Source organism: Vulpes vulpes, chromosome 12 (genome assembly GCF_048418805.1).
Source record: "Vulpes vulpes isolate BD-2025 chromosome 12, VulVul3, whole genome shotgun sequence".
Classification (NCBI taxonomy): domain Eukaryota; kingdom Metazoa; phylum Chordata; class Mammalia; order Carnivora; family Canidae; genus Vulpes; species Vulpes vulpes.
This window is the reverse complement of record NC_132791.1, coordinates 131,145,656-131,168,908: the sequence shown is the minus strand read 5'-3', so window position 1 is coordinate 131,168,908 and position 23,253 is coordinate 131,145,656. Positions and strand designations below refer to the sequence as shown.

The window sequence follows — 23,253 nt, the reverse complement described above, 5'->3', positions numbered from 1 at the left end:
GTATATAGAACTAGAGGGTCCTCCCACTTAAAAAAATTTTTTTCCCTTTTTCCATTACAACTCATTTTTATATCAGACTAAAAATTTTCAAAATTTTTCCCTTTTCCCACCTTAACTACAATATTTTAACACCTCTTCATTTTTATGTTTCTTCCTTTTTGACTTTTAAATTTCTACAATTACATGTCTTAGATATGTTTTCCACTTCTAGATTCCCTTCAACATACTCAATTTAATTTTGGGAGATATACAAGATATGGTTTTTTTGTTTTTTCTGCCTCATTTTGTTCTACAATGGTGGAAGTTAATCTCTTCTAAAACATGACCAGCATGCACCCAAACCAAGTGGAATACCATGTTAGTTCATTCTGTAAGATTATATTCTCTCTTCATTCTTATTCTGCAACCCTCTTTTATCCATTTATGCTTCAGTGGTCAAAGTTGGGGCTTTCTACAAGTATTGCTAGTATATAAATTTGGGACTGAGCATCTTCTAACTTACAGAACTTGATACACTCAGAACCAAGAGGATCATCCTCTAGAACCCCTCAGGTAGACTATATTCTCCCTTCACAACAACACCTTCACCACTGCCATCTAAGTACCCACCATTTTATTCTTCTCTTTTTCCTTTCTACATTTGTTTCTTTCTCATCTTTTTTTTTCTTCTTCTTTGAAATTTTTGGCCTTTTATTTTTTCCTACTTTGTTTTAATATTTGTTTTTCACATTAGTGGTCCTTTTGTTTTATTTTGTTCTGATCTTTGTTTTCATTTACTGGTCTCTGACCTCGTCAGAATCATCTACGGTGAAATTTACTTAGGTTGTGGTTGATAGTCTTGACACAGCCTGCTCATACAGCCACTCTGTACTGAGCAAAATGACTAGAAGGAAATTGAAGCAGTCATCAGAAACCTCCCAAGACACAAAAGTCCAGGGCCAGATGGCTTCCCAGGGGAATTGTATCACACATTTATAGAAGAAACAATACCTATTCTACTAAAGCTGTTCTGAAGGATAGAAAGGGATGGAATACTTCCAAACTCTATTTATGAGGCCAGCATCACCTTGATTCCAAAACCAGACAAAGACCCCACCAAAAAGGAGAATTATAGACCAATTTCCCTGATGAACATGGATGCAAAAATTCTCAACAAGATACTAGCCAATAGGATCCAACAGTACATTAGGATTCACCATGACCAAGTGGGATTTATCCCCAGGATGCAAGGGTGGTTCAACACCCATAAAACAATCAATGTGATAGATCACATCAACAAGAGAAAAAACAAGAACCATATGATCCTCTCAATAGATGCAGAGAAAGCATTTGACAAAATACAGCATCCATCCCTGATCAAAACTCTTCAGAGTGTAGGGATAGAGGGAATGTTCCTCACCATCTTAAAAGCCATCTATGAAAAGCCCACAGCAAATATCATTCTCAATGGGGAAAAACTGATAGCCTTTCCCCTATGATCAGTAATACAACAGGGATGTCCACTCTCACCACTGCTATTCAACATACTACTAGAAGTCCAAGTCCTAGTCTCAGCAATCAGACAACAAAAAGAAATAAAAGGCATTCAAATTGGCAAAGAAGAAGTCAAACTCTCCCTCTTTGCAGATGACATGATACTGCACATAGAAAACCCAAAAGACACCACCCCAAGATCGCTAGAACTCATACAGCAATTCAGCAATGTGGCAGGACACAAAATCAATACCCAGAAATCAGTGGCATTTCTATACACTAACAATGAGACTGAAGAAAGGGAAATTAAAGAATCAATCCCATTTACAATTGCATCCCAAAGCATAAGATACCTAGACATAATCCTAACCAAAGAGGTAAAGAACCTATACCCTAAAGACTACAGAACACTTCTGAAAGTAATTGAAGAACACGTAAAGAGATGGAAAAATATTCCTTGGTCATGGATTGGAAGAATAAATATTCCTAAAATGTCTGTGCTACCCAGGGCAATTTACAGGTTCAATGCAATCCCTATCAAAATACTATGGACTTTCTTCACAGAGTTGCAATAATTTTAAGATTTGTGTGGAATCAGAAAAGACCTCGAATAGCTAGAGGAATATTGAAAAAGAAAACCATATCTGGGGGCATCACAATGCCAGATTTCGAGTTGTGCTACAAAGTTGTGATCATCAAGAAACTGTGGTACTGGCACAAGAACAGACACATAGATCAATGGAACAGAATAGAGAACCCAGAAATGGGCCCTCAACTCTATGGTCAACTAATATTCGACAAAGGAGGAAAGACTATCTACTGGAAAAAGGACAGTCTCTTCATAAATGGTGCTGGGAAAATTGGACATCCACGTGCAGAATGAAACTAGACCATTCTCTTACACTATACACAAAGATAAACTCAGAATGCATGAAAGATCTAAATGTGAGACAAGAATCCATCAAAATCCTAGAGGAGAACACAGGCAACAGGCTTTTTGAACTTGGCCACAGCAAATTCTTGCAAGATACATCTATGAAGGCAAGGGAAACAAAAGCAGAAGTTAACCCTTGGGATTTCATCCAGATAATAAGCTTCTGCACAGCAAAAGAAACAGTCCACACAACTAAAAGACAACCTACAGAATGGGAGAAGATAGTTGCAAATGACATATCAGATAAAGGGTTAGTTATCAAGATCTATAAAGAAGTTATTAAACTCAACACCCGGGGGGTAGGGGCAAGATGGGGGGGGGGGGGGCAAGATGCCGGAAGAGCAGGGTCTCCAAGTCACCTGTCCTCAACAAATTACCTAGAAAACTTTCAAATCATCCTGAAAATCTACGAATTCGGCCTGAGATTTAAAGAGAGATCAGCTGGAACGCTACAGTGAGAAGAGTTCGCGCCTCTATCAAGGTAGGAAGACGGGGAAAAAGAAATAAAGACACAAAAGGCCTCCAAGGGGGAGGGGCCCAGCGAGGAGCCGGGCTGAGGCCGGGGCGAGTGTCCCCAGGACAGGAGAGCCCCGTCCGGGAGGAGCAGGAGCTGCACCAACCTTCCCCGCGGAAAGGCCTCCCGGGGAATTGGAGCAGGACCCAGGAGGGCGGGGATGCCCTCGGGCTCCCTGGGGCAGTAACAGAGGAACTGCGCCCCGGGAGATGCGCCGAGCTCCCTAAGGGCTGCAGCGCTCGGCGGGACCCGGAGCAGCTCGGAGGGGCTCGGGCGGCGGCTCCGCGGAGGGGGCTGCGGGGAGGGAGCGCGAATCCAACAGCGCAGGCCCCGGAGCACAGGGCGCCGGGACACAGCCCAGGATCCGGCCTCCCCCCGGGACAGGCAGAGGCCGGGAGGGCCCAGGACAGCGAGGACGCTCCTGCGTGGAACTGAGCAGATCAGCGGCCCCGCCTGGGAGCCTCCAGGCCCTGCAGACGGAGAGCCCCGGAGCTACTGCGGGGCTGACTCCAGGGTCCCAGAGCTGTCCCCGCCACTGTGGCTTCCTCCCGGGGCCTCACGGGGTAAACAACCCCCACTGAGCCCTGCACCAGGCAGGGGCAGAGCAGCTCCCCCAAGTGCTAACACCTGAAAATCAGCACAGCAGGCCCCTCCCCCAAGACCAGCGAGACGGACCAGTTCCAGGGGAAGTCAAGGGACTTAAAGTATACAGAATCGGAAGATACTCCCCCGTGTTTTTTTTGTTTTTGTCTTGTTTTGTGCTTTTTTTTCTTTCTTTCTTCTTGATTTCTGATTGCTTCCCCCACCCCACCCCCTTTTTTTCCTCCTTTCTTTCTTTTTCTTTCTCTTTTTCTTCTCTTTTTCCCCCTTTTTTCTCCTTTCTCTTTTTTCTTTTTCTCTTTTCTTTCCTTCTCTCTCTTTTTCTCCTTTTCCCAATACAACTTGTTTTTGACCACTCTGCACTGAGCAAAATGACTAGAAGGAAAACCTCACCTCAAAAAAAAGAATCAGAAACATCCCTCTCTCCCACAGAGTTATAAAATCTGGATTACAATTCAATGTCAGAAAGCCAATTCAGAAGCACTATTATACAGCTACTGGTGGCTCTAGAAAAAACCATAAAGGACTCAGGAGACTTCATGACTGCAGAATTTAGATCCAATCAGGCAGAAATTAAAAATCAATTAAATGTGATGCAATCCAAGCTAGAAGTCCTAACAACAAGGCTTAACGAGGTGGAAGAACGAGTGAGTGACATAGAAGACAAGTTGATGGCAAATAGGGAAACTGAGGAAAAAAGAAACAGGCAATTAAAAGACCATGAGGATAGATTAAGGGAAATAAACGACAGCCTGAGGAAGAAAAACCTACGTTTAATTGGGGTTCCCGAGGGCGCCGAAAGGAACAGAGGGCCAGAATATGTATTTGAACAAATCCTAGCTGAAAACTTTCCTAATCTGGGAAGGGAAACAGGCATTCAGATCCAGGAAATAGAGAGATCCCCCCCTAAAATCAACAAAAACCGTTCAACACCTCGACATTTAATAGTGAAGCTTGCAAATTCCAAAGATAAGGAGAAGATCCTTAAAGCAGCAAGAGACAAGAAATCCCTGACTTTTATGGGGAGGAATATTAGGGTAACAGCAGACCTCTCCACAGAGACCTGGCAGGCCAGAAAGGGCTGGCAGGATATATTCAGGGTCCTAAATGAAAAGAACATGCAACCAAGAATACTTTATCCAGCAAGGCTTTCATTCAAAATGGAAGGAGAGATAAAGAGCTTCCAAGACAGGCAGGAACTGAAAGAATATGTAACCTCCAAACCAGCTCTGCAAGAAATTTTAAGGGGGACTCTTAAAATTCCCCTTTAAGAAGAAGTTCAGTGGAACAATCCACAAAAACAAGGACTGAATAGATATGTTGACACTAAACTCATATTTATCAATAGTAACTCTGAACGTGAACGGGCTTAATGACCCCATCAAAAGGCACAGGGTTTCAGACTGGATAAAAAAGCAGGACCCATCTATTTGCTGTCTACAAGAGACTCATTTTAAACAGAAGGACACCTACAACCTGAAAATGAAAGGTTGGAGAACCATTTACCATTCAAATGGTCCTCAAAAGAAAGCAGGGGTTGCCATCCTCATATCAGATAAACTAAAATGTACCCCGAAGACTATAGTGAGAGATGAAGAGGGACACTATCTCATACTCAAAGGATCTATCCAACAAGAGGACTTATCAATCCTCAATATATATGCCCCGAATGTGGGAGCTGCCAAATATTTAAACCAATTAATAACCAAACTGAAGAAATACTTTGATAATAATACACTTATACCTGGTGACTTCAATCTAGCTCTCTCTATACTAGATAGGTCTTCTAAGCACAACATCTCCAAAGAAATGAGAGCTTTAAATGATACACTGGACCAGATGGATTTCACAGATATCTACAGAACTTTACATCCAAACTCAGCTGAATACACATTCTTCTCAAGTGCACATGGAACTTTCTCCAGAATAGACCACATACTGGGTCACAAATCGGGTCTGAACCGATACCAAAAGATCGGGATAGTCCCCTGTATATTCTCAGACGATAATGCCTTGAAATTAGAACTTAATCACAACAAGAAGTTTGGAAGGACCACAAACACATGGAGGTTAAGGATCATCCTCCTAAAAGATGAAAGGGTCAACCAGGAAATTAAGGAAGAATTAAAAAGATTCATAGAAACTAATGAGAATGAAGATACAACCATTCAAAATTTGGGATGCAGCAAAAACAGTCCTGAGGGGGAAATACATCGCAATACAAGCATCCATTCAAAAACTGGAAATAACTCAAATTCAAAAGCTCACCTTACACATAAAGGAACTAGAAAAAGCAACAAATAGACCCCACCCCCAGCAGAAGAAGACAGTTAATTAAAATTCAAGCAGAACTAAATGATATCGAGACCAAAAGAACTGTGGAACAGATCAACAGAACCAGGAGTTGGTTCTTTGAAAGAATTAATAAGATAGATAAACCATTAGCCAACCTTACTAAAAAGAAGAGAGAGAAGACTCAAATTAATAAAATCATGAATGAGAAAGGAGAGATCACTACCAACACCAAGGAAATACAAAAGATTTTAAAAACATATTATGAACAGCTGTACGCCAATAAATTAGGAAATCTAGAAGAAATGGACACATTCCTAGAAAGCCACAAACTACCAAAACTGGAGCAGGAAGAAATAGAAAACCTGAACTGGCCAATAACCAGGGAGGAAATTGAAGCAGTCATCAAAAACCTCCCAAGACACAAGAGTCCAGGGCCAGATGGCTTCCCAGGGGAATTCTATCAAACGTTTAAAGAAGAAATCATACCTATTCTACTAAAGCTGTTTGGAAAGATAGAAAGAGATGGAGTACTTCCAAATTCGTTCTGTGAGGCCAGCATCACCTTAATTCCGAAACCAAAGATCCCACCAAAAAGGAGAATTACAGACCAATATCCCTGATGAACATGGATGCAAAAATTCTCAACAAGATACTAGCCAATAGGATCCAACAACACATTAAGAAAATTATTCACCATGACCAAGTAGGATTTATCCCTGGGACACAAGGCTGGTTCAACACTCGTAAAACCATCAATGTGATTCATCATATCAGCAAGAGAAAAACCAAGAACCATATGATCCTCTCATTAGATGCAGAGAAAGCATTTGACAAAATACAGCATCCATTCCTGATCAAAACCCTTCAGAGTGTTGGGATAGAGGGAACTTTCCTCGACATCTTAAAAGCCATTTACGAAAAGCCCACAACAAATATCATTCTCAATGGGGAAGCACTGGGAGCTTTTCCCCTAAGATCAGGAACAAGACAGGGATGTCCACTCTCACCACTGCTGTTGAACATAGTTCTGGAAGTCCTCGCCTCAGCAATCAGACAACAAAAAGACATTAAAGGCATTCAAATTGGCAAAGAAGAAGTCAAACTCTCCCTCTTCGCCAATGACATGATACTCTACATAGAAAACCCAAAAGCCTCCACCCCAAGATTGCTAGAACTCATCCAGCAATTTGGTAGTGTGGCAGGATACAAAATCAATGCCCAGAAATCAATGGCATTTCTATACACTAACAATGAGACTGAAGAAAGAGAAATTAAGGAGTCAATCCCATTTACAATTGCACCCAAAAGCATAAGATACCTAGGAATAAACCTAACCAAAGAGGTAAAAGATCTATACCCTAAAAACCATAGAACACTTCTGAAAGAAATTGAGGAAGACACAAAGAGATGGAAAAATATTCCATGCTCATGGATTGGCAGAATTAATACTGTAAAAATGTCAATGTTACCCAGGGCAATTTACACGTTTAATGCAATCCCTATCAAAATACCATGGACTTTCTTCAGAGAGTTAGAACAAATTATTTTAAGATTTGTGTGGAATCAGAAAAGACCCCGAATAGCCAGGGGAATTTTAAAAAAGAAAACCATAGCTGGGGGCATCACAATGCCAGATTTCAGGTTGTACTACAAAGCTGTGGTCATCAAGACAGTGTGGTACTGGCACAAAAACAGACACATAGATCAATGGAACAGAATAGAGAACCCAGAAGTGGACCCTGAAATGTATGGTCATCTAATATTCGATAAAGGAGGAAAGACTATCCATTGGAAGAAAGACAGTCTCTTCAATAAATGGTGCTGGGAAAATTGGACATCCACATGCAGAAGAATGAAACTGGACCACTCTCTTTCACCATACACAAAGATAAACTCAAAATGGATGAGAGATCTAAATGTGAGACAAGAGTCCATCAAAATCATAGAAGAGAACACAGGCAACACCCTTTTTGAACTCAGCCACAGTAACTTCTTGCAAGATACATCCACAAAGGCAAAAGGAACAAAAGCAAATATGAACTATTGGGACTTCATCAAGATAAGAAGCTTTTGCACAGCAAAGGATACAGTCAACAAAACTAAAAGACAACCTACAGAATGGGAGAAGATATTTGCAAATGACCTATCAGATAAAGGGCTAGTTTCCAAAATCTATAAAGAACTTATTAAACTCAACACCAAAGAAACAAACAATCCAATCATGAAATGGGCAAAAGACATGAAGAGAAATCTCACAGAGGAAGACATGGACATGGCCAACAAGCACATGAGAAAATGCTCTGCATCACTTGCCATCAGGGAAATACAAATCAAAACCACAATGAGATACCACCTCACACCAGTGAGAATGGGGAACATTAACAAGGCAGGAAACAACAAATGTTGGAGAGGATGCACAGAAAAGGGAACCCTCTTACACTGTTGGTGGGAATGTGAACTGGTGCAGCCACTCTGGAAAACTGTGTGGAGGTTCCTCAAAGAGTTAAGAATAGACCTGCCCTACGACCCAGTAATTGCACTGTTGGGGATTTACCCCAAAGATTCAGATGCAATGAAACGCCGGGACACCTGCACCCCGATGTTTCTATCAGCAATGGCCACAATAGCCAAACTGTGGAAGGAGCCTCGGTGTCCATCGAAAGATGAATGGATAAAGAAGATGTGGTTTATGTATACAATGGAATATTCCTCAGCCATTAGAAATGACAAATACCCACCATTTGCTTCAACGTGGATGGAACTGGAGGGTATTATGCTGAGTGAAATAAGTCAATCGGAGAAGGACATACAGTGTATGTTCTCATTCATTTGGGGAATATAAATAATAGTGAAAGGGAATATAAAGGAAGGGAAAAGAAATGTTGGGAAATATCAGGAAGGGAGACAGAACATAAAGACTCCTAACTCTGGGAAACGAACTAGGGGTGGTGGAAGGGGAGGAGGGCGGGTGCTGGAGGGGAATGGGTGACGGGCACTGAGGTGGACACTTGACGGGATGAGCACTGGGTGTTTTTCTGTATGTTGGTAAATTGAACACCAATAAAAATTAATTAAAAAAAAATAAAAATAAACTCAACACCCAGGAAACAAACAATCCAATCATGAAATAGGCATAAGACCTGAACAGACATTTCACCAAAGAAGACATACACATGGCGAACAAGCACATGAGAAAATATTCTGCATCACTTGTCAACAGGGAAATGCAAATCAAAACCACAATGAGATACCACCTCACACCAGTGAGAATGGCAAACATTAACAAGACAGGAAACAACAACGGTTGGAGAGGATGTGGAAAAAGGGGAATCCTTTTGCAGTGTTGGTGGGAATATGAACTGGTACAGCCACTCTGAAAAACTTGGGAGGTTCCTTAAGGAGTTAAAAATAGAGCTACCCTAGGACCCAGCAATTGCACTACTGGGGATTTACCCCAAGGATATAGATGCAGTGAAATGGCAGGACACACGCACCCCGATGTTTATAGCAGCAATGTCTACCATAGCCAAACTGAGGAAGGAGCCTCAGTTCCATCGAAAGATAAATGGATAAATGGAAGATATGTTATATATATACAATGGAATATTACTCAACCATTAGAAATGACAAATACGCACCATTTGCTTCAACATGGATGGAACTGGAGGGTATTATGATGAGTGAAGTAAGTCAATTTGAGAAGAGAAAGCATTATATGGTTTCAGTCATATGGGAATATAAAAAATAGTGAAAGGGATTATAGGGGAAAGGAGAGAAAATGAATGGGAAAAATTAGAAAGGGTGACAGAACATGAGAGACTCCTAACTCTGGGAAACGAACAAGGGGTAGTGGAAGGGGAGGTGGGCGGGGGGATGGAGTGACTGGGTGACAGGCACTGAGTGGTGCAATTGATGGGATGAGCACTGGGTGTTATACTATATGTTGTCAAATCAAATTCCAATTAAAAAAAATTAAAATAAATAAATAAGTAAATAAAAATTTAAAAAACACATCATATACCATTTCAAGATAAAATTGAAATCACTAAGGTACAGAAGTAGTTGAAATGCATATTCCTTTAAAGGCTTTCCTGTAACTTGATCAGAAGTGGAGATTTTGTGGTCCTTTCCTCTCACCTCTTCTGCCCTCTGCCTGTCCTGATACCCCACATAGAGCATGACCACCCATCTTCACCATGTATTACCAAATCCCCAGGACTTCCAGAGAGTTCTCAAGATAGCAATTCCCTATGTGACTCAAGAAGCCTCAGTTTCCCCGTGGAGTCATCTTATCCCATTCAGTACTAACTTTCTGGAGATCAGTCATATGGCATCACACCTTGGCTTTATTCCACTAGGGAAAGACAGATTCCTGAACCATTTGTCTCTCAAGTGGGAGTCAGCATGTTTTGTGTATGTTACATATTTTTAATTTATTTTGATCACAACTGACAGTTTGCTTTTATAAATTAGAAACCCAACTATGTGAGAGAATGAAAACAGGAGTAAAAAATCAAACAGTTGTAGAAACTTTTAATATTCATCATACACAAAGATAAACTCAAAATGGATGAAAGATCTAAATGTGAGACAAGATTCTATCAAAATACTAGAGGAGAACACAGGCAACACCCTTTTTGAACTCAGCCACAGTAACTTCTTGCAAGATACATCCATGAAGGCAAAAGAAACAAAAGCAAAAAGGAACTATTGGGATTTCATCAAGATAAGAAACTTTTGCACAGCAAAGGATACAGTCAACAAAACTAAAAGACAACCTACAGAATGGGAGAAGATAGTTGCAAATGACATATCAGATAAAGGGCTAGTTTCCAAAATCTATAAAGAACTTATTAAACTCAACAGCAAAGAAACAAACAATCCAATCATGAAATGGGCAAAAGACATGAAGAGAAATCTCACAGAGGAAGACACAGACATGGCAACAAGCACATGAGAAAATGCTCTGCATCACTTGCCATCAGGGAAATACAAATCAAAACCACAACGAAATACCACCTCATACCAATGAGAGTGGGGAAAATTAACAAGGCAGGAAACCACAAATGTTGGAGAGGATGCAGAGAAAAGGGAATCCTCTTGCACTGTTGGTGGGAATGTGAACTGGTGCAGCCACTCTGGAAAACTGTGTGGAGGTTCCTCAAAGAGTTAAGAATAGACCTGCCCTACGACCCAGCAATTGCACTGCTGGGGATTTACCCCAAAGATACAGATGCAATGAAACGCCGGGACACCTGCACCCCGATGTTTCTAGCAGCAATGTCCACAATAGCCAAACTGTGGAAGGAGCCTCGGTGTCCATCGAAAGATGAATGGATAAAGAAGATGTGGTTTATGTATACAATGGAATATTCCTCAGCCATTAGAAATGACAAATACCCACCATTTGCTTCAACGTGGATGGAACTGGAGGGTATTATGCTGAGTGAAGTAAGTCAATTGGAGAAGGACAAATATTATATGTTCTCATTCATTTGGGGAATATAAATAATAGTGAAAGGGAATATAAGGGAAGGGAGAAGAAATGTGTGGGAAATATCAGAAAGGGAGATAGAACGTAAAGACTCCTAACTCTGGGAAACGAACTGGGGGTGGTGGAGGGGGAGGAGGGCAGGGGGTGGGGGAGAATGGGTGACGGGCACTGAGGGAGTCACTTGATGGGATGAGTGTTATTCTGGGTGTTATTCTGTATGTTGGTAAATTGTACACCAATAAAAAATAAATTTATTATTACAAAAAAAAAAGAAACTTTTAATAAAATAACGAAGTCTGAAATGTCATTGTTTTTTTTTTACCCCCAGTTTATGGATTATTTATCACATCTTCCTTCTTCAAAATATTCTTTGGTAGCTCTCTGGGCACATGATTCTATTTTTTTTTAATTTTTATTTATTTATGATAGTCACACACACACAGAGAGAGAGAGAGAGGCAGAGACACAGGGAGAGGGAGAAGCAGGCTCCATGCACTGGGAGCCCAACGCGGAACTCGATCCCGGGTCTCCAGGATTGGCCCTGGGCCAAAGGCAGGCGCTAAACTGCTGCGCCACCCAGGGATCCCCACATGATTCTATTTTGATCTATTTTAATACAGTACCCCTGAGAATATTAACAAGTTTATGTTTAATACAAGCAAAATATATCCCTATTATCTCATCAAAGAAAGAGGTTTAAACTATTTGCTTCTCTTAACAGAAACTGTCGTTGTCCTGTGTTTTATTACACAAACCTATTCTCAGCCCCACATGTAACCTCATGTAGGACAGACTCCAGGCAGGAAAAAAACCAGCATTCTTGAACCGGGTGACCTGAGGCATTTCCTGAAAAGACTGGGAATGTGTGGGCAGGAATTATGGAAATCCAACACGCGCCAGGTCCTGGACCGTGTGGGTTGAGGCCAGAAGGGCATAAGGACAAAATAGCCACTGCAGTTTAGACAGGACAGCCTAAGGCAAGGGCCACTTGATAGTTCTTGACCTTTGCCAAGGGCAACAGCCAACCGTCAAGGAGAGAGCCAAGGGAACAGATATCCTGACATCCTTGTCCTGTCTCTGTTGCCCTGCAGGGGACTCCTGGGGGCTGCCCCACCTCAGAGGCTGGGGACAGAGGAGCCTGTGGATGCAGCGTGGATGGCCAGCCCACACGAGCAGGGGACGGCAGGCAGGGGAGAGGCTGGCCAGGAGGCTGGGCCACTGCACCTGCACACGCTCCAGTGGTCAGTCTGACCTCAGCATGACTCATGTCCTTATGAGTCTGGTGGAAACGTGTGCAGAAAACATGGCAGGTACAAATGCTCTATTATGAATAACAGATGCCTCACTTATCCTCTTTCTGAGCTTATTTTCCCTGCTGTCAGCTCTCTGTCAGGAACAACATCAACGTTCAACTTCAGGCAGGGCCCTATCTTAAACTAGCCTGTGATGAAGATTCATCCATCTGCATTTTAAGTTAATACTCATGAGGCTCCGCAGGAGCCACTCCGACTCTGAGGGTCGGAGGACCACAGAGCAGAGAGTCTTCCTTCCTGACACGTCTTAAAGTTACACCACAGGCATGGTTTCTGTGCAGTTTCTTCTTTTGTCTTATCTCTGGGATACATACAAGACTAGGAGCCACCCTCTTTCACTACCTGGAATCTTCTTTTGTCGTTCACCAAAACATAAATATGGATGATACATAAGCACAGGAAAATATGCTCATATTATGCCAATAAAGAGATGCAAGTGATGACCTCTATAAGATATACTGCATACTGGGACACCTAGGTGGCTCAGTGGTTGAGAGTCTTCCTTTGGCTTGGTGTGATCCTGGAGTCCCGGGATCAAGTCCCACATTGGGCTCCCTGCATAGAGCCTGCTTCTCCTTCTGCCTGTGTCTCTGCCTCTCTTTCTGTGTCTCTCATGAATAAATGAATAAAATCTCAAAATATATATATATATTTATATACATATATACATATATACTGCATGCCTATTAGAATGGCCAAAACTAACAAGAGGAGTTGTACCATGCTCCAGGGAGGATGGAGGATAACTAGAACTTTTTTCTATTCCTTTTTAAAAATTATTATTACTATTGTGCAGGATTTCTGGTTCAGTGGCACCGTCTTCCATGACATCTGTAGAGCTCAGAGCCAGCAGTGGATTGCTGCTACTCTGGTGCCACGAGATGGGGTTGTAGTTTGGGTTATCTACCGTATCCCAAGACAAAACCTTTCTCTCTCTTGCTTATTTGCTCTTTCACTACCTAATAGCCCAAAAGCAATTCTCACTTCATTTTCACTTTTCTCTCCAAAACACGCACACTCTGAAGAATACTTGCTTCCAAGTCCTTTCTCTGTAGTCTATGCTCTGACCTACTAGGGCACCTGTTTCAGTATTTTTTGGAAGGAGGGGCAGCTTGGTCCTGTTGGCAGTGGTGTTAGATCCACCCAAGGCTATTCACCGTTTTCTTCTCATCTCTTTTACATAGATTTTCTTACTCTGTCCTTTTCCTGTGTATACAGGCCAGGGTGGAGGGGGGCAGGCAGAATGGGACAGCTTACATTAGGATCTAGTAGGTTTTTCTTTTCAGTCTTGCAGTTATTTTGAGCTTTTGGTTACCCCTGTTGCAGGGGCTGGGGCAAGCTGACCCAAGATGTGCCACTTTGGCATGAACGTGGTTGAGAGTAAAAGTGATCTAAACCCAGCAGATTCAGGAGAAGCTCTTTACCTCCCCCTCACTGCAGCTTGTACCAGGATAAGAGTTATTCAGAGATGCCTCTGCACCCAGGAAACCCATCTGCATCACAGTTCAACCTGGTTTTTCCAAACATTAGCTCTCACCTTCCTGCTTGTGGCTGTCCTTCTGTGTCCTCAGACCCTACTCCTCTCCAGAGCTCACAGGAACTTCATGTTGCCTCAAATGTCTTTGGAATTTCTATGTCTGTGTGGCCACCCTGTTTGTAGGTCTGATGTGGTAATGGAATCTATGTGAGATTCGGTGGGGGGAGGTTTGGAGCCCATAATCAAGGAAGAATTCTTGAGATGTCTTTGGTGCATAATGGTGGTTTTATGAAAGCCTGGGGGCAGGCCCCATGGGCAGGAAGAGCTGCTGCCCTGGGTTGTGAGGGGCAGCTGATTATATACGGAGGAGCTGGGGAAGGTAAGAAAGAGGGAGGTTTTTGAAAGAACTTTGATCTGCTAAAGACAGGGTCCTGGAGGCCTTGTCATTATCAAATTAAGGTTGTTTCTCCCTCTAGCAAAGCATTAAGATTATATTTTATTTTAAGATTTATTTATTCATTCATATTAGACACAGAGAGAGAGAGAGAGGCAGAGACACAGGCAGAGGGAGAAGCAGGCTCCACACCGGGAGCCTGAGGCAGGACTCGATCCCGGTACTGTAGCACCGCGCCCGGGCCAAAGGCAGGCACCAATCCGCAGCCGAGCCACCCAGGGTTCCCCCAGCATTAACATTATAGACCTGGAGTTTCCTTCTGGAAGTTAGGTTATTGATAAGAATGCTTTGTTCTTGTAAATCACTAAGACATTTGTAAATTGAAGGAGATATAGGACCTGCTGGGCTGTGATCTCTATTGGTTAACCATTTGCTTTCCTTCCCTTAGCTTCAGGGCCACCAGGAGTGCCGGAGGAATGTAACCCACAACCTGCCTGGGAGTTGGGGCATGGTTTGTAGGGTTTGTGGGGTGTCTGCCATGCTTGTCCTTGTGGAGGCCGAGAAAATTAAGGCCATTCCACTTTAAGTTCAGCATTAGCACAAGTACAGCCATCCCAGGCTACTGTGAAGAAGAGCTGAAATTTACATTACTTTAGTTACAGGAAAAAAAAAAACAGCTTACAGCTTAACGTCCCAGAAAGCCCCATATTAGAATGAGAACAGAGCCCAAGCCAGGGGCAGGAAGCCCCATATTAGAATGGGAACAGAGCTCAAGGCTGGTGGCAGAAAGTCCCATATCAGAATGAGAGCAGAGCTCAATGCCCTTGCAAGCCCCATATTAGAATGTAAACAGAACTTGAGAAATTGCTCCACCCCTTCTGGAAGTCCCCTAGACCAGCCCATAAAACTAAGCTAAAACCCACCTCTGGGTCCAAGTCCCTGCTCCGCTGTGTCGGGTGTACTTGGACCCAAGCTCAAGCTTGTAAATAAACCTTCGGGAGTTTGCATCAGTGTCGGCTCCTTGGTGGTTTCTCGGATTCGCAATCTTGGGCACAACAGTCCTCAGTGAGCCTTCTGCTCCCTCAGCAGATCTATTATTTTTTTTAATAAACTAATTTTTGATTGGTGTTCAATTTACCAACATACAGAATAACACCCAGTGCTCATCCTGTCAAGTGACCCCCTCAGTGCTCGTCACCCATTCACCCCCACCCCCCGCCCTCCTCCCCTTCCACCACCCCTAGTTCGTTTTCCAGAGTTAGGAGTCTTTATGTTCTGTCTCCCTTTCTGATATTTCCCACACATTTCCTCTCCCTTCCCTTACATTCCCTTTCACTATTATTTATATTCCCCAAATGAATGAGAACATACACTGTTTGTCCTTCTCCGATTGACTTACTTCACTCAGCATAATACCCTCCAGTTCCATCCACATTGAAGCAAATGGTGGGTATTTGTCGTTTCTAATGGCTGAGTAATATTCCATTGTATACATAAACCACATCTTCTTTATCATTCATCTTTCGATGGACACCGAGGCTCCTTCCACAGTTAGCAGATCTATTAAATGTGATTTTCTCTGCATGTCAATTTGATTCTAAGTCTAGCTAGAAGGACCACAGAGCAGAGAGTCTTCCTTCCTGACACGTCTTAAAGTTACACCACAGGCATGGTTTCTGTGCAGTTTCGTCTTTTGTCTTATCTCTGGGATACATACAAGACTAGGAGCTAGACTCTTGCCACCCTCTTTCACTACCTGGAATCTTCTTTTGTCATTCTCATGAAACATTTCAAATCAATCATACCAGAACTAGCACATTCTGGGAGATACAGACAAAGCAAAACCATTTTAGTGGTTCTACATTTGAGATGAAAAATATATACAATCACAACTCACTGTACTTGCAATATGTACAATCACAACTCTGCTGTACTTGCAAAGATCATTTAATGCATGTGCATGTGGGTAGAAGAGAAAGTGGTTTAAAATGTTTCTAATGTTGCACAAAAAGATTAAGAATGGATACAGTGATTCTATGTGAAAATTTCTAACCTTTCCATGTCATTTGAGGAAAATATTCTTTCTTCTCTCCTCTTGTGTTCCTTTGTCATTCTAAAATTACAGTGGCAAGGAATCTCTAGCTTTGTGCTTGCTGAATTCAACAGAGAATTACTCACTGCTAGCCATGTTGCTTTCCTCCAAATGATTCATTATTCTTCTATCTAAAAGTAGCTTCTCATTCATGCTATGCAGAGACCACCTGTGGGCAGACAAGCTTGAGCGATGGGAAGCAGAAAGGCCCATGGTGACCACCTGGCTGACCACAGCAGACCACCTACCACAGAATATGCACAGGCCTCAGCTAACCAACAGATTACTTCCAACTAGGCACAGTTAACAAAAAAATATGGAGCCACACCTGCCCACCTTCCCTCTTTAAAAACAGCCCCCAGCTACTGCCTTCCCACTAACCTGCCTGCTACTCCCTGGTGGTGGATTCAGTAAGCTTCCATCTCCTTTGTACACCTCCCATGCCACTGGCCTCCCTCAGTCCTCGCCCCACATTTGGGGCCCCCATCCAGTCTTTACTCTTTCCTCTGCTCCTATCTTATAAATCTGGGATGGTAGGCCCATCGTGGCCATGCAGGTAAATCTACCGACACGCAAAGAGACAGTGCCTTCTATCTGTAAATGTAATCCTACCACACTTTAAGAGCTTTCGTTTCCATATCCTCCATTTCTCAAAACAGTGAGTAGTACATGGTATGATCTGTGTATATCCAGTGCTATATACACAATCTTTATCTATAAAATACAACAAAATTTGACATCACTTGTTATGTATGGGTGGGTGGTAGAATTTCCTACATTGTTTTTTTTTTTAATAGAAGATCCATAATTTTAATGGCATTTTTTGCCAGATAAGAGTTTATTTTATTATTTAATAAAAACGTACATATTTAGTATATTTAAGGTGTATGACACGATGATTTGATATACAAATACACAGTGAAATGATTACCACAATCAGGTTAATTAACTTATGCATCTACTCACATAGTTACCTTTTGTCCTTTGAGTTGAGAGTACACAAAGTCTACTTTCTTAGCAAATTTCTGATATTGATGAAGGATGGAAGTAGAAACATGTTCACCTTTAACCCAGAAGGCTGACCTACTAGCCTTCATAGTTTTAATAATGATGAAATAAGTACTGGTTGCTACATTCTTAAAGGTTCTCATCAACGTGAGAGCAAAAGCAAAAGAAAAGTTAAACTTCCTACTCCCTCCAGACCACTGACACATCCTTGAAACAGCAGAGTGAACTTCCCCTAGGCACTCTGCTGCCCCCTTGTTAATACCTGGTCAAGGACAACAGGCAGTCTTAGCCCGACCCCAGGACTCTGTGAGTCTACTTTAACACATAAAAATTCCTGTAGAAATGTCCTTTATCTCTACCCCCCCAAGAAATGTGTTGGTGATCACCCCTCAAGCACATGGCCCACTGATATACATCTGAAGGGTCTCATGACTCAGCTTTTTTTTTATGACTCAGCGTTTATTAGGCAGTAATAAATGACCCTTTCCCAACAATAGCTAGCCCCTCGAGGTCCTGAGAACCTGGCTTACAAATTCATTAGAGACTTATGCTCTCCCTGACCCCCTCTCAACTTGGAAGTCTATAACAGGCCACCTCTCAAGACCCCTTCCTGCCCACGAATCATGTCCCCAAGCTTTAGTAAAACCATCTGTCTGCACCAAAGACATATCAAGAATTCCTTCTTGGGGGATCCCTGGGTGGCGCAGTGGTTTGGCGCCTGCCTTTGGCCCAGGGCGCGATCCTGGAGACCCGGGATCGAGTCCCACGTCGGGCTCCCGGTGCATGGAGCCTGCTTCTCCCTCTGCCTATGTCTCTGCCTCTCTCTCTCTCTCTGTGACTATCATAAATAATAAAATAAAAAAAAAATTAAAAAAAAAAAAGAATTCCTTCTTGGCTGTCGGCTCTGAACCTCCACGTTTCTTACATCATGATTCCCTGTACACCTAACTGATAGTTAATATGAAACCGAATGATAAGCATAAAGAAATCTTGAAAAAGTAGCATTATGAGTAGAAATTTGAAGAAGAAATTTATGATCTAGTACTCTCTGCATGTCCCTTCCCCCTTGAGCACAAAGCATATAAGCACCAGCTTCATACAGCGAAAGTGCAGCTTTTTGTGCCTAGCAGTCCTGTTCCCATGCTCCTTAATAAAATTCCTATGTTTTACCATGAAATATGTCAAGAATTCTTTCTTGACCTTCGTGCTCAGGGACCCTGCAGCAGTATCAGTGTAGTGATAATATCATTACGCTCTACAGTAGATGACTATACCGATTGTGCCACATGACTCACTTCTGTGCCTTGACCAACATCTCCCATTTCCCCACCTCCCAGCCTGGCAATCACCATTCTACTTTCTGCTTCTGTGTATTCAACTTTGTTAGATTCCACATATAAATGGGATCAACTGACATTATTTTTTAAGTAATTTTTCTTTGATACCAAAAAAAAAAAACCCACCTGCTTCATTCACTTGGCAATTATTTCTCACTTTCTAACCTTTAGAAATACATATGCAACAATCAACTTTCATTACCTCACTTAAATTAGGCAACTACTTTAAGTAGAAATCTAAAAGGATTTATTAAATGAAAATGTATAAAAACCTAGTACTTAATTTTTGTATAAATGTGGAAAAGTCAAACATCTCAAAGTAATGACGTTTTTGGAACAAACACAAGGGTTGTTAGCATACCCCTTGCCATGGCAGAGCATGTTGGCCTTGGAGTCAGATGGAATTTGTTTTGTATTCCAGGTTTGTGACTTACTCAGTGTGCAATCCTGATTGAGCAACTTAATTTCTGAGATTGATTAATTAAATTAATTCTCTAAGAACAGATAACAAGAATACTAACCTTGTAGGTATATTTGAATGAGTAAGAACAATTTTAAAATGGCCCACAGCAAGATGCCCTAGAATTTTTGGAATTTGGTGATTGAATGGAAAAAAGGAGGCAGAGAGGGGCACTTGGGTAGCTCAATGAGTTAAGGGTCTGACTCTTAGTTTGGCTCCAGAAATGATCTGAGGGTTGTGAGATCAAGCCTCAATTTGGGCTGTGTGCTCAGCATGGAATCTATTTGGGATTCTCTCTCTATCCTTCTGCCCATTCCCCACGATTGTGCACACATGTGCACATGCACTCTTTCTCTCTCTAAGTAAAAAAAAAAAAAAATAAAATAAATCTTTAAAAAAATAAGTAAATAAATATCAGGCTTGTAGATCCACAAGACTTCACTTTGTGACACAGAGTTCATAGATCAAAAGGTTAGAAAAGATTCACACTTCACAAAAAGCCTAGAAAAATCAGGAAAGTTTAGTTGAGTTCATATACTGCAGCTGGGGGAGTGGCTAATGCACAGGCAGGGTATTGACCAGCAAGGGTGGGCCAAACAGGAGGAAATGGAAATGTATGGTAAGTATGCGGGCACCATTCAGTGGTGACAGTACTGCCCCTAGAGTGGTCTCCTAGAGGAACTAGCAGATGCTGCTGCTTCATTAAAAAAAAGTTAAGTTGTCTGGGTAAAAGCATAAGCCTGCACTGAGCATGCCTTTGTCTTTTAAGTAGGTCCTCTGATAGATGTGGTATTCTTAAAATTGTCTTAATACAGAGTCATCTGAAGGCAAAGTAGAATAATTTTAAGACTGGGCAGAAGCCTATTCTACAGAATTAAATAACCTCAGAAAACATTTATTTATGAAACACTTAGATACCATTTACTCTGCACATGCCAGGTATAATTTGAATAATACAATAACTCAATTTTCCTAAGAATCCTATGACATCCTTACTATTAGTGCCTCCACCGCAGAGGAGGGAAAACCGAGGAACCAGAGAGGAGCCTAGTCACCCAGCTTCTAAGGGGCAGAGCAGGGACCTGACCCAAAGTCTGCCTCCTTCACCTGCTAAAGGCCTGGCCTTTCACCTGAGTTGGCAATCATCTTTCCTCCTAGATGTGACAGGCTGTGACACTGCGGATGGGCAACAAGGAGGGCATCTGCTCCAAGTCACACTTTGATTCACAGTCTTGACTCTAAGAACATCTGTTGGTTGTTTCCTGAATCCCATGAATATGATGACAAGGGGATTTGAGGGTTTTTGTATTTTTTATTATTTTTATTTTTTTAAAAGATTTAATTCACTCATTTATTCATGAGAGAGACAGAGAGAGGCAGAGACAGAGGCAGAGGGAGAAGCAGGGTCCATGCAGGGAGCCCGATGCAGGACTTGATCCTGGGACCCCAGGATCATGACCTGAGCCAAAGACAGATGCTCAACCACTGAACCACCCAGGTGTCCCGAGGTTTTTTGTATTTAATACAATTTAAATACCAACCAACCCAAATACACAGCCCCACCTCAACACCCCCACATTCATGCCACACTCCCAGTCCTCGGTACCGAGGCATAGGTTACTGTCCTGTTCTCATCCCTGGAAGCAGTCGAGCTCCCTGTCCTCCTGTTCTCCCTGTCCACTTCACATGCTTCTCAGCCACGTTACCGCAGAACGTCCTCTCAGCCTCCCCTCAGCTCGCCTTAGCCACAGTGCAGAGGGCTTGCAGAAGCTGGCTCTGCAGATCAGAGGGTGGCATGTGTCCTGAGACAGCGGCAGAATTGCATGGATAAGAACCAAAATCAGACTCATCACTCATGATGCTGAAGTAAAAGCAAGGACAGGTCAGGTCCAGCTGGACCCCTGGCACATTTATCCAGAGCTCAGAAGCTCACCCTCCAGGGCCTCTCTGGGAAGGTGCCTTCCAAGGCACAGGCAGGGACTCTAGTAAAATTGTATTCATGATTTTGTATTTTCTTTAAACACAGACCTTAAAATTATATAAGCATCAGACCCCACCAAACCTAGATCTGCTCCTGGTAGAAGTGATGGTTTTAGTCACACCTTCAAGTGGCATCAGCTCCGTCATTTGGAAACTAGAGATCAAACAAAAGCTCTGTGTCCTACAGGCTGCCTGCCACCACCTCTGAGGAACTCTTACTTTGTTTTATAAATACTGAGGCTATCCTGAATTTGAGGCAGATCTTCCCTCCATAGATGTTCTTCCTTCCTCTTTGTTTGCTAGATTCCTTGGTGTCTAACTCCACATGCCAGTCTGGAAGCTTCCACTCCATCTGGTGCAGGAGGCTGCTCTCCCACTACAAGTCCCTGTGGGCAAGACATCTTCTCAGCCTTTGCCTCTGCTGTGTCCCCCATGCCACTCCCATGTCCCATGCTACACATGCACCCAGTCCCTGTCACTGCTAATACCGCCTGTGCTGCTCCCCTTGTTCAGTATTGTTGCAAGGTTCCACCGAGCAGCTGTTAAGAAGCTGTTTGAACCACATTATCCAAAAACAGACAAATCCATCTAGAGTTACATTTCCATGATGGCAAGGTAGGTGAAAAAAATAGGTAGCTGGATAATATGACAAGCAAAAGATCAATAACTATACATTCTTGATCCAGCTGAAGGGAATATGAAATAAAAACTCGGGATCCCTGGGTGGCGCAGCGGTTTGGCGCCTGCCTTTGGCCCAGGGCACGATCCTGGAGACCTGGGTTCGAATCCCACATCAGGCTCCCGGTGACAGGAGCCTGCTTCTCTCTCTGCCTGTGTCTCTGCCTCTCTCTCTCTGTGACTATCATAAATAAATAAAAATTAAAAAAAATTTTAAAAAAAGAAATAAAAACTGATATACATTTAGAAATAATAGTTCACTTAGCAAGAGATGGCTCACATTCCTTTGACACACCCACTTCATAGCAAAGTGACGCTTTAACTCACTGTGATTTTTCAGAAGTTAAAATTATGGTTCATTAGGAATCCTGACTTGCACACAGAAACCATGTATATTCACACATGGCTATAAAATGTATGTGAGAAAATAAACACATATAAGTCATCTGGGGTTCCCGAGCAATTAAGAAATGTAGAACAATATACAAAAGAGGAGTGCAAGTTTCCAGAATGCTCAGAAGTAAGATGTTCTAGTTAATATATCCTCGTGGTTAACTTACTGACTAGTCAAAGAATTTATTCATTTTGTTTTTTGCTTTAATCTTTGTTATTGGAAGTCTTCAAAAAGATTTTATCAACTTTTGTGCCCAGAAATTAAGTCCATTTTTTTTCATGACTTGGGACTGCAGAGGACTATAAGGTCATTATTCTGAACAACCTCAAATATAGAAAATATAGACAGCTGGGCTGACTCTGGGGTATGGTTTAGTGGTTTAGTTTATAGTTTAGTATAATCAATGCTGATAGAGCTTTTCCCATTGAGGTTTGTTGAGTCTGTTAAAAGCAGAGCATGAAAGCATGTTCTGAGGGTCCTGGTAAACCAGCCAGGTTGTGGTTAGCAGTTAGGATGGGAAGAAGGAAATATTTTTCAGGTCAATTAAATGACTTGTCTGGAAAAAATTTCATTTAAAAAGTTGATAGGCGGGCTTCCTGGCTTGTCCATGTCCCTGGGAAAACTGGCATCAAAAACATAATGTCCAGCACTCAGGGCTCCTAAGAAGTTCAGGGAGCTATGCACTTAGGCCATGGTTCTGGTCCAGGGCCGTGATCTGGAAAGTCTTCTGCAGAAAGTGACACTTCAGCTAAAATCTGAAGGGATAAGACAGGATAGGAAGAAGAGGAAACTATGGATGTGATAGCTCCT

General features: G+C 42.3%; 1 protein-coding gene across 1 annotated transcript in view; it reads right to left on the bottom strand.

Annotated features, from left to right (window-relative positions):
• Positions 1 to 23,253, bottom strand: part of TRPC6 (transient receptor potential cation channel subfamily C member 6) — a 117,316-nt gene that overhangs the window by 42,009 nt on the left and 52,054 nt on the right. The window lies entirely within an intron of this gene.